This window comes from Macaca mulatta, chromosome 20, assembly GCF_049350105.2.
Source record: "Macaca mulatta isolate MMU2019108-1 chromosome 20, T2T-MMU8v2.0, whole genome shotgun sequence".
Lineage (NCBI taxonomy): Eukaryota > Metazoa > Chordata > Mammalia > Primates > Cercopithecidae > Macaca > Macaca mulatta.
This window is the reverse complement of record NC_133425.1, coordinates 52,385,729-52,398,946: the sequence shown is the minus strand read 5'-3', so window position 1 is coordinate 52,398,946 and position 13,218 is coordinate 52,385,729. Positions and strand designations below refer to the sequence as shown.

Below are 13,218 nucleotides of genomic sequence, written 5' to 3'. Positions count from 1 at the left end.
AAAAGCTTTTAAAATGACAAGCTAAATTAAAACACCATCATTTTCTTGCATTGGAAACTTACTGTTACGGTTAGTTTTTGATCATTGTAATTTAACAACTGTAATGTTTTAGTATACAGTCATGCATCACTTAATAACAGGGATACATTCTGAGAAAGCCTCCTACTAGGTGATTTCATCGTTGTATGAACATCATAGAATATACTTACATAAACCTAGATGGTATAGCCTACTACACCAAGCTACATATGGTATAACTTGTTGCTCCCAGGCTACCAACCTGTACAGCACGTTACTGTACTGAATACTACAGGCAATTGTAACATAATGGTAAGTGTTTGTGTATCTAATTATAGAAAAGGTACAACAAAAATATGGTATTGTAATCTTATGGGATCACTGTTGTATATTTGGGTCTGTTCTTGACCAAAACATCATTATGTGGCACTTCAGTGTATTCTGTTTAGTCTTTTTAAGAAGGTGGGGGAGGTGGGTTCGGAGGCAGGATAATACTGGGGATGTACATTTAAATAAAACATTACTAATTATAGATTTCCCAAATTCCTTACATATTGGCCTAAGTCTCCCCAACACGTGCTGTCACACCCCAAAACCTGGGCAGTGCACTGGGATGGACAGGGACAATGACCAGGAGCCCAGGAAATAGTTCCCTCTTAAAGACTCCATGGCCAAGCGTGGTGGCTCACGCCTGTAATCTCAGCACTTTGGGAGTCCAAGGTGGGTGGATCACTTGAGGTCAAGAGTTCGAGACCATCCTGGCCAACATGGTGAAACCCTGTCTCTACTAAAACTACAAAAATGAGCCAGCCGTGGTGGCAGGCACCTATAATCCCAGCTACTTGGGAGGCTAAGGCAGGAGAATCGCTTGAACCAGGGAGGCAGAGGTTGCAGTGAGCTGAGATCGCACCACTGCACTTTAGCCTGGGTAACAGAGACTCCATCTCAAAAAATAAAAATAAAAATAAAAATAAGACTCCTCCAGCATAGCCTCTCAGGCAGCTCTGAGGACACAACACGAAGACTCTCTAAATACATATACTGATAACTGGGGTGGAATGGGGAATGGCATCGGTCATTTGCCTAATGGTAATGACATCAATAAACCAGAGCACATGAAGCTAGGAACCCACATGGTCCATTCAGAAGGGTGCGGCAGCTTGACACCACCTACCTGCTTTTGGCCATCACAGGGGACCCAGACATAAAACAATGGCAGATTTTAATGGGCCTTGTTTGTACCTTTCATAGCAAATGATTATGTCAAGTCAACAAACCTTTAGTATAAATACATTTTCAATAGTGGTCTCCAATGTGGCTAAAGCTAAAGGCTTTAGTGTCACAGTTCATAAACAAAGCTGTGAAACTATTATCAATGACTAATGCTCCCAAACAATGAATAGTCATGAATTGTGCTCTGTGGCACCTTTTTGTGGCTGCCTGCCTCTATGCTGCTGACTGTCCAAACAAGCTACGCTTGGGAGTAGTGGGGGAGGGGAGGGGATTACCACTGCCTCACAAAGCCTGGTCTAATATTTTCTTTTTGGTTATGGGGAGGGGAGGGACCTGGGTTAAGTCTGATGTTCTGTCACATTCCTTCTCTGGGCTTCCTCTGTTCTTTCCAGTCAATGACTAGCCCATCCCATTCTTTTAATGGCACCCATGTTCATATCTCTCTCTCTCTCTCACACACACACACACACACACTCTCACACACTTACAACACAAATGCAAAGCAATGACCAGACGCATTTGTTGAAAAGCAAAATAATATTCTGCAAGAAATGCAATTCCCAAATTTCTGAGAGATAAAATTTCAAGTAAGAATGAAACAGAAGAAAAAAAGACATTATTGCTTTGGGATAGATTACTCCAGTCTTTAAAATATTTACTATAAAGCTACATTTTACAACTCTCGATAAATGAAGCATGTGTGTGAGTCAAACCTCACCCACATATAAACAAAGACCATTAACCATTACATACTTCAAAAACTGGACTCTAAGCACAAACTGAGCTCACAAAATAGATTTTGAATTTTAATTTTTCATCCTTTCTAAAATGAAGTGCTAAATAGGTTATACATCATATTTTATTTTAAAAAAACACATTAGTGGTCTGTCTTTTCAAAACAATTTTTTAAGTAACATATATACATATATATATTTATTTATTTATTTATTTTTATTTACTTATTTTTTTGAGACGGAGTCTCGTTCTGCCGCACAGGCTAGAGTGCAGTGGCGCGATCTCGGCTCACTGCACCTCCGCCTCCCGGGTTCAAGTCATTCCTCTGCCTCAGCCTCCCGAGTAGCTGGGACTATGGGCATGTGCCATCACGCCCAACTAATTTTTGTATTTTTAGTAGAGACAGGGTGTCACCATATTGGTCAGGCTGGTTGTGAACTCCTAACCTCATGATCTGCCCACCTCAGCCTCCCAAAGTATAAAACAGTAACTTATACACCAGAATACTGCTAGGATCTGTGTGCCATCTAGTGGCAGTTAGTTTCTTTCAAAGAACCCACAACTCAAGGAGAAGTAACAGCCCACTGGAATTAAAGAACTAAAAAGTTAGGCAGAACCACACCTGCCTCAGTCCAGGTGCCCCACAGATCTCCTGACTTCCCTTTCCTACCCACGTGTTTCCTTTCCCTCCAAACTCCTCCTCCTGTGAGACGCCTCTCATGCCTCACCCAGGAGATGTACGTGTATAGCTGATGGGAAAATGAGTTCTCTGGAGAAGGGAGCTGGAACTTGAAGGATGAACTGGCTCCCTGCCACCAAGATGCCCCCTGGGCACAGAAAAAGCCCAACAATTCACCTCCTGCTGGTAGATGCCAGCATCTAATGATGACCCTCAGAGCTCCCCATCACTGCTATCCCTTCATTCCCATCAACAAGCACTTATAATTGCTCACAGTCCCCCATCTGATCCTTCTGCTGTGGGTCAGCTCAATAAAGAACACCCCCAAAAACATCTGCAGGCCAGCTAGGTAAACTAACTCCTCCTGACTTCCCCATCTGTGTACTGCTCCTCACTGCCAGTGTGCTGAAACAGACCCTTGCCTAACTGGCTCCTCAAATGTGTTTTGGTTTTCAGCTTTCTGTAACACATAATAGCCACCATTCAGGAAGCAATTAAGGGCCAGACACTGCTCCAGACAATTCAAAGACATTACTGCTAATCCTCTAACAATATGAAAGAACAGACATGATCACCCCACTCTCCCCTACCTCGCCCCGCCCCCGCCTCATTTTACAGGTAAGAAGCTGAGATTTTCACATTTAACTAACTTGAGCAAGAATTCCCGACCAGGAAGAGGCAGAGGCAACATTCAAACATAGTTCCGACTCTCAAGACCCACTATTTCTGAGATACTTATGGAAGGGTAAACCTCTAAACAGCAAAAATAAAGAAAAAATTTCTTTCTCTAAAAGGATGGAACCCAGGAGGAGAGTAAAATTTCCTTAAATCTGTTTTAATCATCAGGTTCCCCTTTACAAACAATAAAGTTGAGGCTCAGAGAATACTTATGGCGTACTAATAATAGCTAACACTTAAATGGTGATTATGTTGTGTCAAGTATAAGCGTGTTACACACATCTGGTTCTAGCCCTCATTTTTAACCCAAAGCTCTCAATACTACTTAACTGGATCATACTTTGAAGTATATCCTTAACAGAGGTTTAAAAGTTGAGTGAGCTGTACCAAATGGTTTCTTAAGCTTCTACCAATTTAAAAGCACTGTGGGGTTCTATGTCCAGATGACCCAGTTCATATGTAGCCAAGTTCAGACTCAGAACCCAAATTTTGTGACCCATTGTTTTCCCTTTTCCACTCTCCATGCCATCTCTCATCACAGCAAATCAAGGTGAGATAAACTGGCATTTTATGCTTGCACATTTATTCCTCCCCCCACCCCCCGCCCCATACATTACATAGGAAAGAAATGAAACAAGAAATGTCAAGTTTTTGGCATTCCTCTAGAACAGCGGTTTTCAAAATATGACTCAACACTCACAACTGGGTCATGAAATCAACCAGTTTTTTTTTTTTTTTTTTTTAAGAGATGGGGTCTCATCCTGTTGCCTAGGCTAGAGACAAGTGGCACAATCACAGCTCACTGTAGCCTCAAACTCTTGTGCTCAAGTGATCCTCCCACCTCAGTCTCCAGAGTAGCTGGGATTATACGTTCTTGCCACATCTGGCCCAAACAGCATTTTTTAATAAAACAAATGCAACAGAGATGTGGTATGGGTACTGTTCTGTGAAACTTTTGTTTCAACTATATATATGTAATTGTGTGTGTGTATGAGTCACAGTCTAAAAGCTTGAACTCATTGCTTTAGAGGTCAACACCATAGTATTCCAAAATAGTGCTACTATTATTGCTGTGGAACAATAAATGCCACACATCTGCCCAAGCAGTATCTCCAGTCATGTGTTCCATCTTTGACAGAGAAAGTGCTTGGCTGCCTTGCAACGTATCCTGGCAAAGAACAACCCAGAATGTAACATCTGGTTAACTTGATTCTCCTAAGGAACATGTAGTCACATCTCAAGGACCTGGCAGCCAAGGTGGCTCTTAAATGGCTCAGGTCAAGAAAGGCATGAAACTGCCTTATTTTTACCTATCATGCAGACTCTTGGTTTCAGAATACACATGGTAGCTAATTCCTACTGTAGAAAAAGGCAGCGAGCAAAAGGATGTTTGTTTTTGCCAAATGGCCAAATTCTCTTGGCTTATTTGTTCTCAAAAGTGAAAACTACAATAAATAAGAGTCTGTGTGGAAAAAAAAAAATTTTCAGTATCCACCTTATCCAGGAAAGTCAGATGGCAAAAAAGTGCTCACACTGGTTCTTTCACAGTTCTGTCCTTCCCACCTATAGCACATAAGCGATTGGACAGTTGGACAGTTATATAAAGTCTGAATTGATGAACATACAAATTTCCTGTTAAATAAACAAGAATCTAATTTGGGCTTACAAAGCAATAGTCATGTTTTCATGGCCTTCAAAACCCAAGAGACTATCTCATGTCTCTTTCCATTAAACAGACCAACCAGCAATCCACCATATCAAAATGTAAAAGTGAGGCATCTACTGCAGGCTGGACATTTACCAGAAGGTATCTGGTATGACACAAAAATAGATGCCGGGTGCTACAAAAATGAGGTATCATCTCTCATTTTAATATGTACAATACATACAAATTAATAGGAAATTGTAGCCAACATTCCAAATCAAAATAACATCAACACAAAATGAGCAGTGACATCAGGAATGGTCATTGTTGCTGACAAACCATTGCTAAGACACAAGCAACAGCTAGAAAGCAATGAAAGAGTAAAGAAAATATAATAAAGCAGTTAATCAATAAAGGATCTGCTTGAAGATAAAGTAAGAATTGCAGTAAGTATTAGAATACTATTAAGTATTCAGTTAGTACTAAAGTTAGTACTTTAGTTAGTGCAATGGAGAAGTATCCACATTCTAAGAAGACAGAAGTATAAGTTGTACCATTACTTTGCTTCAGCTCATTGTAAGTAAAATAATTACTCCCTGAACCTCTCCCAAACCTTCTTGCCAATTTCTGAACAAATGAATGACCTCTTCTAAAAACTTCTCTTGGATAAAATTAGTACAAAGGTAAAAAACTACTTATGGAGAAAATGAGGAAGGATGAAGTAAGATACTGTTTTCAGATGAGCACAACAGAAATCCTGCCAGTACCTGGAGAGCCTCTGGGCTTATCAGATGGTGTGGACTTGCTTTTCATTAGCTCCCTTTTGTGGTGCCCACACGGAGAGCGCCTCAAGGATTTTTTCAAGTGCAAAGAGATGTTCATTACTGATAAAGCCCAGAAAATGAACAGAGAAATTTTTAAATTTGAGCAATTTCAAGATTTGGGTGAACTTCCATAAGGGTTTATAGCATGTTTGGTTATTTTATTAGACCACTATTACTGCAATAAAATAAGAATACATAAAATGTCAGCTTACAAGGCCCATGAGAGACTGAATTTCCTTCTGCAAGGAATATAGACTGAATAGCAAGTCCGGGCTTTCTTCTCCAACTCAGATATTTAAAGTTCCACTGACTGTTTTTTGTTTTGTTTTGACATGGAGTTTTGCTCTTGTTGCCCAGGCTGGAGTGCAATGGCACCATCTCAGCTCACTGCAACTTCTGCCTCCCAGATTCAAGCAATTCTCCTGCCTCAGCCTCCTGAGTAGCTGGGATTACAGGTGCATGCCACCATGCCCAGCTAATTTTTTGTATTTTTAGTAGAGACGGGGTTTCATCATGTTGGCCATGCTGGTCTCGAACTCCTGACCTTAGGTGATCCACCTGCCTCGGCCTCCCAAAGTGCAGGGATTAGAGGCGTGAGCCACCGCACCTGGCCCCACTGCTTGTTTTCTACAAAAATTTTAATACTTTGAATTGTTCGTTCACAGAGTGCATATATAACTTCAAAAATAACCCTGCAGAAAGCAGTGCTAAGCGGGCAGAGCTGACATTCGCCAACTGTAATATGTTTTTAATGCTGTTATATGATTTCTTGCTGTGCATTTATGCAAAAGCCTAGCTGCTCTCATTCAGCAGGTGGCAGCAGACGCTGTAAGAGTGGCTGTGGAGTTCCACCATTTGCCAGCTCAGCAGATCCATCACTGCTGCAGGCAGCTCTGGAGCCACAGGTGGCAGACCTTGGCGATATAACATGGCACTGTGCGGGCACCAGGCCATCTGTCACTGTCAGACTGCTGGGTTCCATTTTGTACATGATTTCTGCTATTGGGCTAAAAAAATGTCCACACAATTATGTGATGGATTTGTGTCCATTAAGGCAAAGCAAATTACTTGCCCCCATGATTTAAATTGGTTTTCAGAATGGTCTATAAATTCTCACAGGTTAAAGAGAATTGAATGTGCATAAGGTGATTCAAAACCTGACAACACATGGCACTGGGCAGTGTTTCCTCCTGGACCAGAAAGGGCTTTACAGGCAGCACTTCAGCCCAAGTGTGCTGGCATGCTTGGTCCCTTCAGGGGCATGCCATTATAGCTGTGATATAATTCCATCTGCACCTTTGCCTTCTGGGAAAGCCACAGGCCTCAGAGACACTAATGTAAGTCTATCCAAATGCCTTTCACAGACCCTACCTACTACCACCCCTCCACCTCCCAAAAAAAGGGAAAAAAAAATTATCATGCAACAAAAACCCAACTTCAAAGATTTCAGCATTGGGTAAAATAAATAAATAAATAAGAGGTGGGACTCACCATGACCCAGAGGGGAAAGCTACAGGGAAAGTCATCTGCAATAATGGGGACATGCCATTCCAGTGGTGGGGTACTGAGGAGACCAGAGATGCATGACACATCTCCCTTGTCAACACAATGTAGGCACATGAGTACTAGATGGCTCTTCTGATACCTATACCACAGTATCAAGCTGGGGCTGCTTAGCACATCTGTTGCTGCACTTGGGGAGGAAGGCCAAGGTTAAGGGCATTCCTATGATGGTCATTTTAAATCTCAGGGCTACTGCTGCAAAGCTAGTTCTGCCCCTTTTAGGGGCCCTGCGGCATTTCTGTTATTTGCTACTTCTCTCTCTGGTCATCCCAGGAAGAAAAGCAGTCCTTCCAGCTCAGTTACTAAAGGGCTCTGAGACTCTGTATGGAGTGGAAACAAGTTAAGGGCATAACATAAATGAATAAAATGATAAATCATGGCTACCCAGGCACCAATGGGAGAAAAAAATGCTTCTCAGCAAAACCTCCTTCTTCTCCCAAATCCAGCAAAGCCCTATGCTACCCTTTTAGGGTTGTAGAAGCAACTTTCCTTTGGAGGTTACAAGAGGGATAGGGAGAGGAATTGACTTGCTCTGTACCGCTACTTTACCACCTCCAGAAAATCGGGCCAGAGCCCGTGCGTGTCCTAGTGAGAAGGGCTGTGATGCAGCAGGATGTGCCAGGCTGTGGTGGTAGGGCCTCTGCTGGCCATCCTCTCTCTCCTCTCCTGGGAGGGTAGGGGAAACAGGAGTGACAGAAGTCCAGTGGGGGGAGGGAGAGCAGCCAGCCAACTGCTCTCAGACTGCTGAGGTAACCCCAGGAGAGAAAGCAGGGGTAACTGTGAGCATTATATCCCCTTCCCGCAACCACTCCAAAAAGGCTAGGGCTAAACTTTGGAGACACAAGAAAAGAGAGGATTTGGAGGAGAAAATGGTTCAATCTAGCTTCGCAAATGGAATATTAACAGTGTGTCACAGTATGTCTGGCTTTAAAAAGCAGCAGCAGAGCCCTCTCCTCACCCAAGGCATAAATAGATATAAAAAATATTAATCTCATAGTCACGCTAAGGTGATGGGCAAGGTAAGGAAGATACATTCAGGGATGATAAAAAATGTTTCAATATGTCTTTAGGGAACTGATATCTACCTTTGAAATGGATTAATCCACATCCAAAGGACTCTGGATGCTAAAACCGCACTGCAGTATAAAACGGGAATGCATCAATAATGGCCTTTATCATGACCAGCATTCCTTCCCACAGCTCCTGAAACCTACCCTACAAGAACCCACTAAAGCAATCCTGTACTATTAAAAGCACACACACAGATCCCCAGCTTTGTCATATCTAGTGTTTTTTTCCCTTTGGAAAAAAGAAACAAAATCAAGATTTGGGGGCCATGAGCAGGAAAGGATAGCAGAGGGTGTGTCTCGCAGTCAGTCAGGTGGGAGCTGAGCAGCTTTGCCAGGCTGGTTTCTACAGCGCTCAGGATTAAGCCTTGAGTTCTACTTTGCAAGCACAAGGAGCGCTGTTAGGACAATGTTGGGGAACCAAGTCTCACATTTTCCTGCTGGTACACGGTGTCAGTCATTTACACTGCAGTTGAAAATCACAGCTCCTCCTGCTATGCAGCAATGCTTATGCTGATGGGATTGGAGCACCAATCATCACAGATCTGTCACAGAAAAGGGAGCTCTGGTTTTGCTGCAGTTTCTTCTTATTCAGACATTCTTTCTTCAAAAATGAATTTGTTTGGAGACTACTAAAACAAACAGACCTTCCCTTTTGTAATTTCACGTTCTCTTAAATGGAATTTGTCAAGGTATTCCTTTGTCAACAGTATTGGTGATTTCACACTCTCTAAAACCTTAATTAAGTTTGGAAACACTGTGACTTTACCCTGTCAGAGCTGAGGAATACTGCAGAATGCAACACTCACTATTATCACCACAGGTATGAAAAACATGAAACACTGCTTAGCTGGAGTGGCAAATACAGGCAACAGAAAGAGGGATGGTAAGACCATTATTCAAATACAAATTGCCTGAAACTGACAGGGAGCTAACACCTTTCACCTAGCTCATCCTTACAGAGAGGAGAAGGGGAGACTCTGCCCTGCAGGACCCCTCGCACCTAGACTTAAAGAGGCCATGACCCGCTGAAAGGACATGTCAGAATGCCTGGCTCCATCCTAGCTTACAATACATGAACGTAACAACTCTGCCCATCCCAGGAGACTTCACCCTTCACGCCGAGTCAACACAATGGACCCAAAAGCTCAACTTGCAAGATAGAGTTTATTTTTAAATGTTTGTTTATAAATGCTTATCATCTTTAACACAGGCCCGGGAAGACGCCAAGCACAGCTCAGTAAGCAATTTCTGGCACAGCTGAAAAGGAACATCTCTGTGAGTTAGGTTGCTAAGGCAAAGACAAGACAGACTTTGCTGAAAGCTCAATCCATTAGATCAATCAGTCACCAGCAAGCCGGCAGAGAAAGAAATGGAGTCAGATGCAGACAGAGACACAGCGCAGCACAGATTAGGAGTCAGGTGGTCCAGATTTAGGGCAAAATCGACTGCTTTCCAGATGTATAACCTTGAGAAAGTTATTTAACCGCAATTAAGCCTTCCTTTACTTAACTGTAACATGAGCTGATTGCACTAAACTCTAAGGCCAGCACCAGAACTCCAACTCCATGAGAGGTGGGAACAGGTGAGAAATCAACACTGTCATTACCACTATGACTACTGTTCACGTGCAAAATAATCCATACCCTGAACCACAAAAGAAAGAAAATAAGCTTTGTTTTTGAAGGTGGCCAAAATACATATTTTATATACAAAATAACTAAAACCCACAAAGAGCCAGAATGAAAACCAGAGACAAATAACATAGTTTCGTAGGAATGCTACTTCACCTCACCATAAAGGAGAAGCATGCTGTCCTTTGTTTTCTAAAAATTCACCCTATATTGGAAGGAGTAAATTTTTACGCTAAAAAAGAAAAATAAAGCATAAAACAAGGCATTTCAGAAGTATTAATACAAAATACTTTGAATTCTATTTTAACCATATTTGCCATCAATTTCTTAAAAGGAACATTTGAAGCCATCTACATATAAGTGCTAATTAAATCTTCGAAAATCTCAAAATTTTTCTCTTCTAACAATAAAAAATGGCTGTAAATAGGCAAGGCAGTGCTCCTAAAGGTGTCTTCAAACTTAATTGAAAGAAAATAATTCGTGCGGTCCACCCCTTATCACAGTGTTCCTGGTGACGCCATTTTACTCCTTCCTCTCTGCCATCTTAGTACCACGGAATGTTTCCTAGCGAGCTGGCTGACATGCTTGCTTATCCACATTATGGTACTGCCAGAGCAGTCAAAGGTTTGATACAAATACACTTTTTGTTGCAAAAAGAACCAATCCCTGATTCTTCACTATTAGCCAGGCTAAAATTTCATGAGAAAACTGAAGTTTCCAGATTGAAGAGGTTCAGGAATCCCCTACAAGTACCAGAAAGGACAGCCTCTTCCGAGCAGCCAAACTTGAGTAGACCATGGTGGAGGCAAAGAATATAGGAAGAAACTCGGTCTCTGCTACCTCCCCCAGGGTACTTAATACCTAGCCTTATTATAAAGCCAGCAAAAGGAAAAAAGACCAGGATCTTCAACCAAGTTTTAGTGTAAAAATTTCAAAGGGAGGCTTTGTGACACCCCCCATGTCATCCAACCAAACATTTTACGCAAGCAAATCTGCAGTTAAAATGGAGTTCTAATTTGCTGACCTAAAACTCTTTCAAGGTACAAGCCTCATAAAAACCAAGGGAAAAGAATCCTTTGCATTCTACCATATATTTAAACATGTTAAATGCTGTCCCCAGAATTAAAAAATTATGCTGAAATTTAGGCTCTTATTCTGTAAATTAATATTTGTGACACAGATTTATGGATCTTGTAGGATTCTAACCAGGGCTTAAAACAACTGAACCTTCCTATGTCAATGAAAAGGCTGATGTGAAGAAAATCATTTTCTCCCTAGCTTCCAACATCTATTAATTAGAGAAGACAGCACTCACTGAGTAGGATAAACAAGAGCTAGTGCAACAAGACCTAGAAGAACAGCTGGCTTTATAAATTTGATATCAAGTTAAAAGGATTCTCAGATACCCAGTTCTGTGAAGCTTCAACTCCTGAAACAGCTAATAAAGCATGTTGAGCAAATTCTTCATGGTAAAGTTTACTATAAAATACACTCACTATAAATTCTTCAGGGTTTAAAAGATAAAAATTCTTCAGCCTTTAAAGGAAACACAAATCAAAGTTAAAATCCACTTCTTTCCTCTTAGTAAGAGTACAAAGAAACAAAGAAATAAGCTGGGTCAAATCCAATTAATTTTAATAATCAAGATTTATAAGCTTACAATTACAAACAGGAGTTTTACACAAGCAGCTTTGAAGTCACAACTATTAATCAAGTAGAAGGCACTAAAAATTATTCCCATGAGTGAGAGTGAAAGCCTCAATCTATTGATCTTTGAAAACAAAAATCTTGTTTTGTCAAAACATTTGTTTCTTGTGTATTTTAATCAGCTATTACAGGTCATTAACCTGGAAGTATTTGCATAAAAAACAAGAGCAAAAATAAGAAACTAAAATTAAAATCCAGCAATTCTTTTCAGGAATGGAAAACAGAGTGCTTTTAAAAGACAGGGAAAGGAAACCTGAACTCTTTTAAATTTACCATATTCAGATTTCCTTTTCCTCTCAAGTGTTATTTCCATTCATGACTAGTGATAAATTCATACTTCTCATTAACTTAAACTACTGATGAATAATTAAAATCATGTGCTAAAATACTCATAAAACCTATATTTCAAGTATATATATCACACCTGGTTTTTGAGAAATACATTTAAAAAAAATCCAAGAACCTCTGTGTTATACTTTTCATATTTGCAGCGTTCATTTAAAAGTCTATTTTGCACATTCAACCAAAAGCAAATTTTCAACCTCTCCCCGCTATATGAGTAAAAGAAATACTTACTGTAGACAAAAGAATTCCATTTTCTTTGTGGGAATATTCTCCACCTTCCTAAAGAACTCTTCTATACAATGTGCAAATTCATTTTCTTAGTTTTACAGTAACAAAGCTTCTGTGCCATAGAACCTAATGTAAATGAAATGGCCTTGCAGCTGCCTTCAGAATCCAGCTCACCTCGACCATGATACAGCTAATTGTTAAAAATGGTGGCTGAGACATTTTCCATACATTAAATTAAGGAGCTCTGATGAAGGCGCTGGCATCCACCCACTTCAGACAAAGGAGAATAATTTGCAACTGTACCAAGGCATGGATAATTGAGTCATCTCCCATACAGGGTCAGTGTTAGAGGTTTCCTCCATCTTTACAAAATGCAAACCACATCTCATTGTCTCATCTCAGAAATCGATTCTTTGCAATGCTGCACTGGGTCAGAGTTTCAAAGGAATCTTAGTCATGGGTAAATCCAGAACTCCAATGCCAAGAGGAGCCGAATTCTCACAGTTCTTTTCCCTCTGCTGAGCAGCTCTCCTCTATTCCACAACTGACAGCTCCTCAAGTCTTCCTATTGTTAAGAGTAAAGAAAGTCCCCACACCTCCAAAAGGAAATAAACCCCTCAACTAGGGTGAACAATTTTCAAGTACAAGCTTCAGAAAGAGGTCCAGACCCCACAGGTCCCACAATACAAATACATTCTTTAGGATAAAAAGCCATATACATCATCGTATTTTGTTGTTGCTTTTAAGGGAAGACAACAAACAAGCTGCTTTATAATGCAGAATTAAATGTATCTTTGATATTAATCAAAGTATTAAAAGTATTACAGGCAACATTTATAATTCTATCACCCTCCAGATAATG

The 13,218-nt window shown here is 40.7% G+C and overlaps 1 protein-coding gene across 13 annotated transcripts in view; it reads right to left on the bottom strand.

Annotated features, from left to right (window-relative positions):
* NUP93 (nucleoporin 93) overlaps positions 1–13,218 on the bottom strand; it is a 113,639-nt gene that overhangs the window by 48,834 nt on the left and 51,587 nt on the right. The window contains exon 1 of one of the 13 annotated variants that reach the window (XM_015126213.3): positions 12,360–13,049. The exons of the other annotated variants lie outside the window; for them this stretch is intronic. The gene's annotated coding sequence lies outside the window, so the exon portion shown is untranslated. Of the gene's footprint in view, positions 1–12,359; positions 13,050–13,218 lie in introns of those variants that run through there. 13 annotated transcript variants of the gene reach the window in all.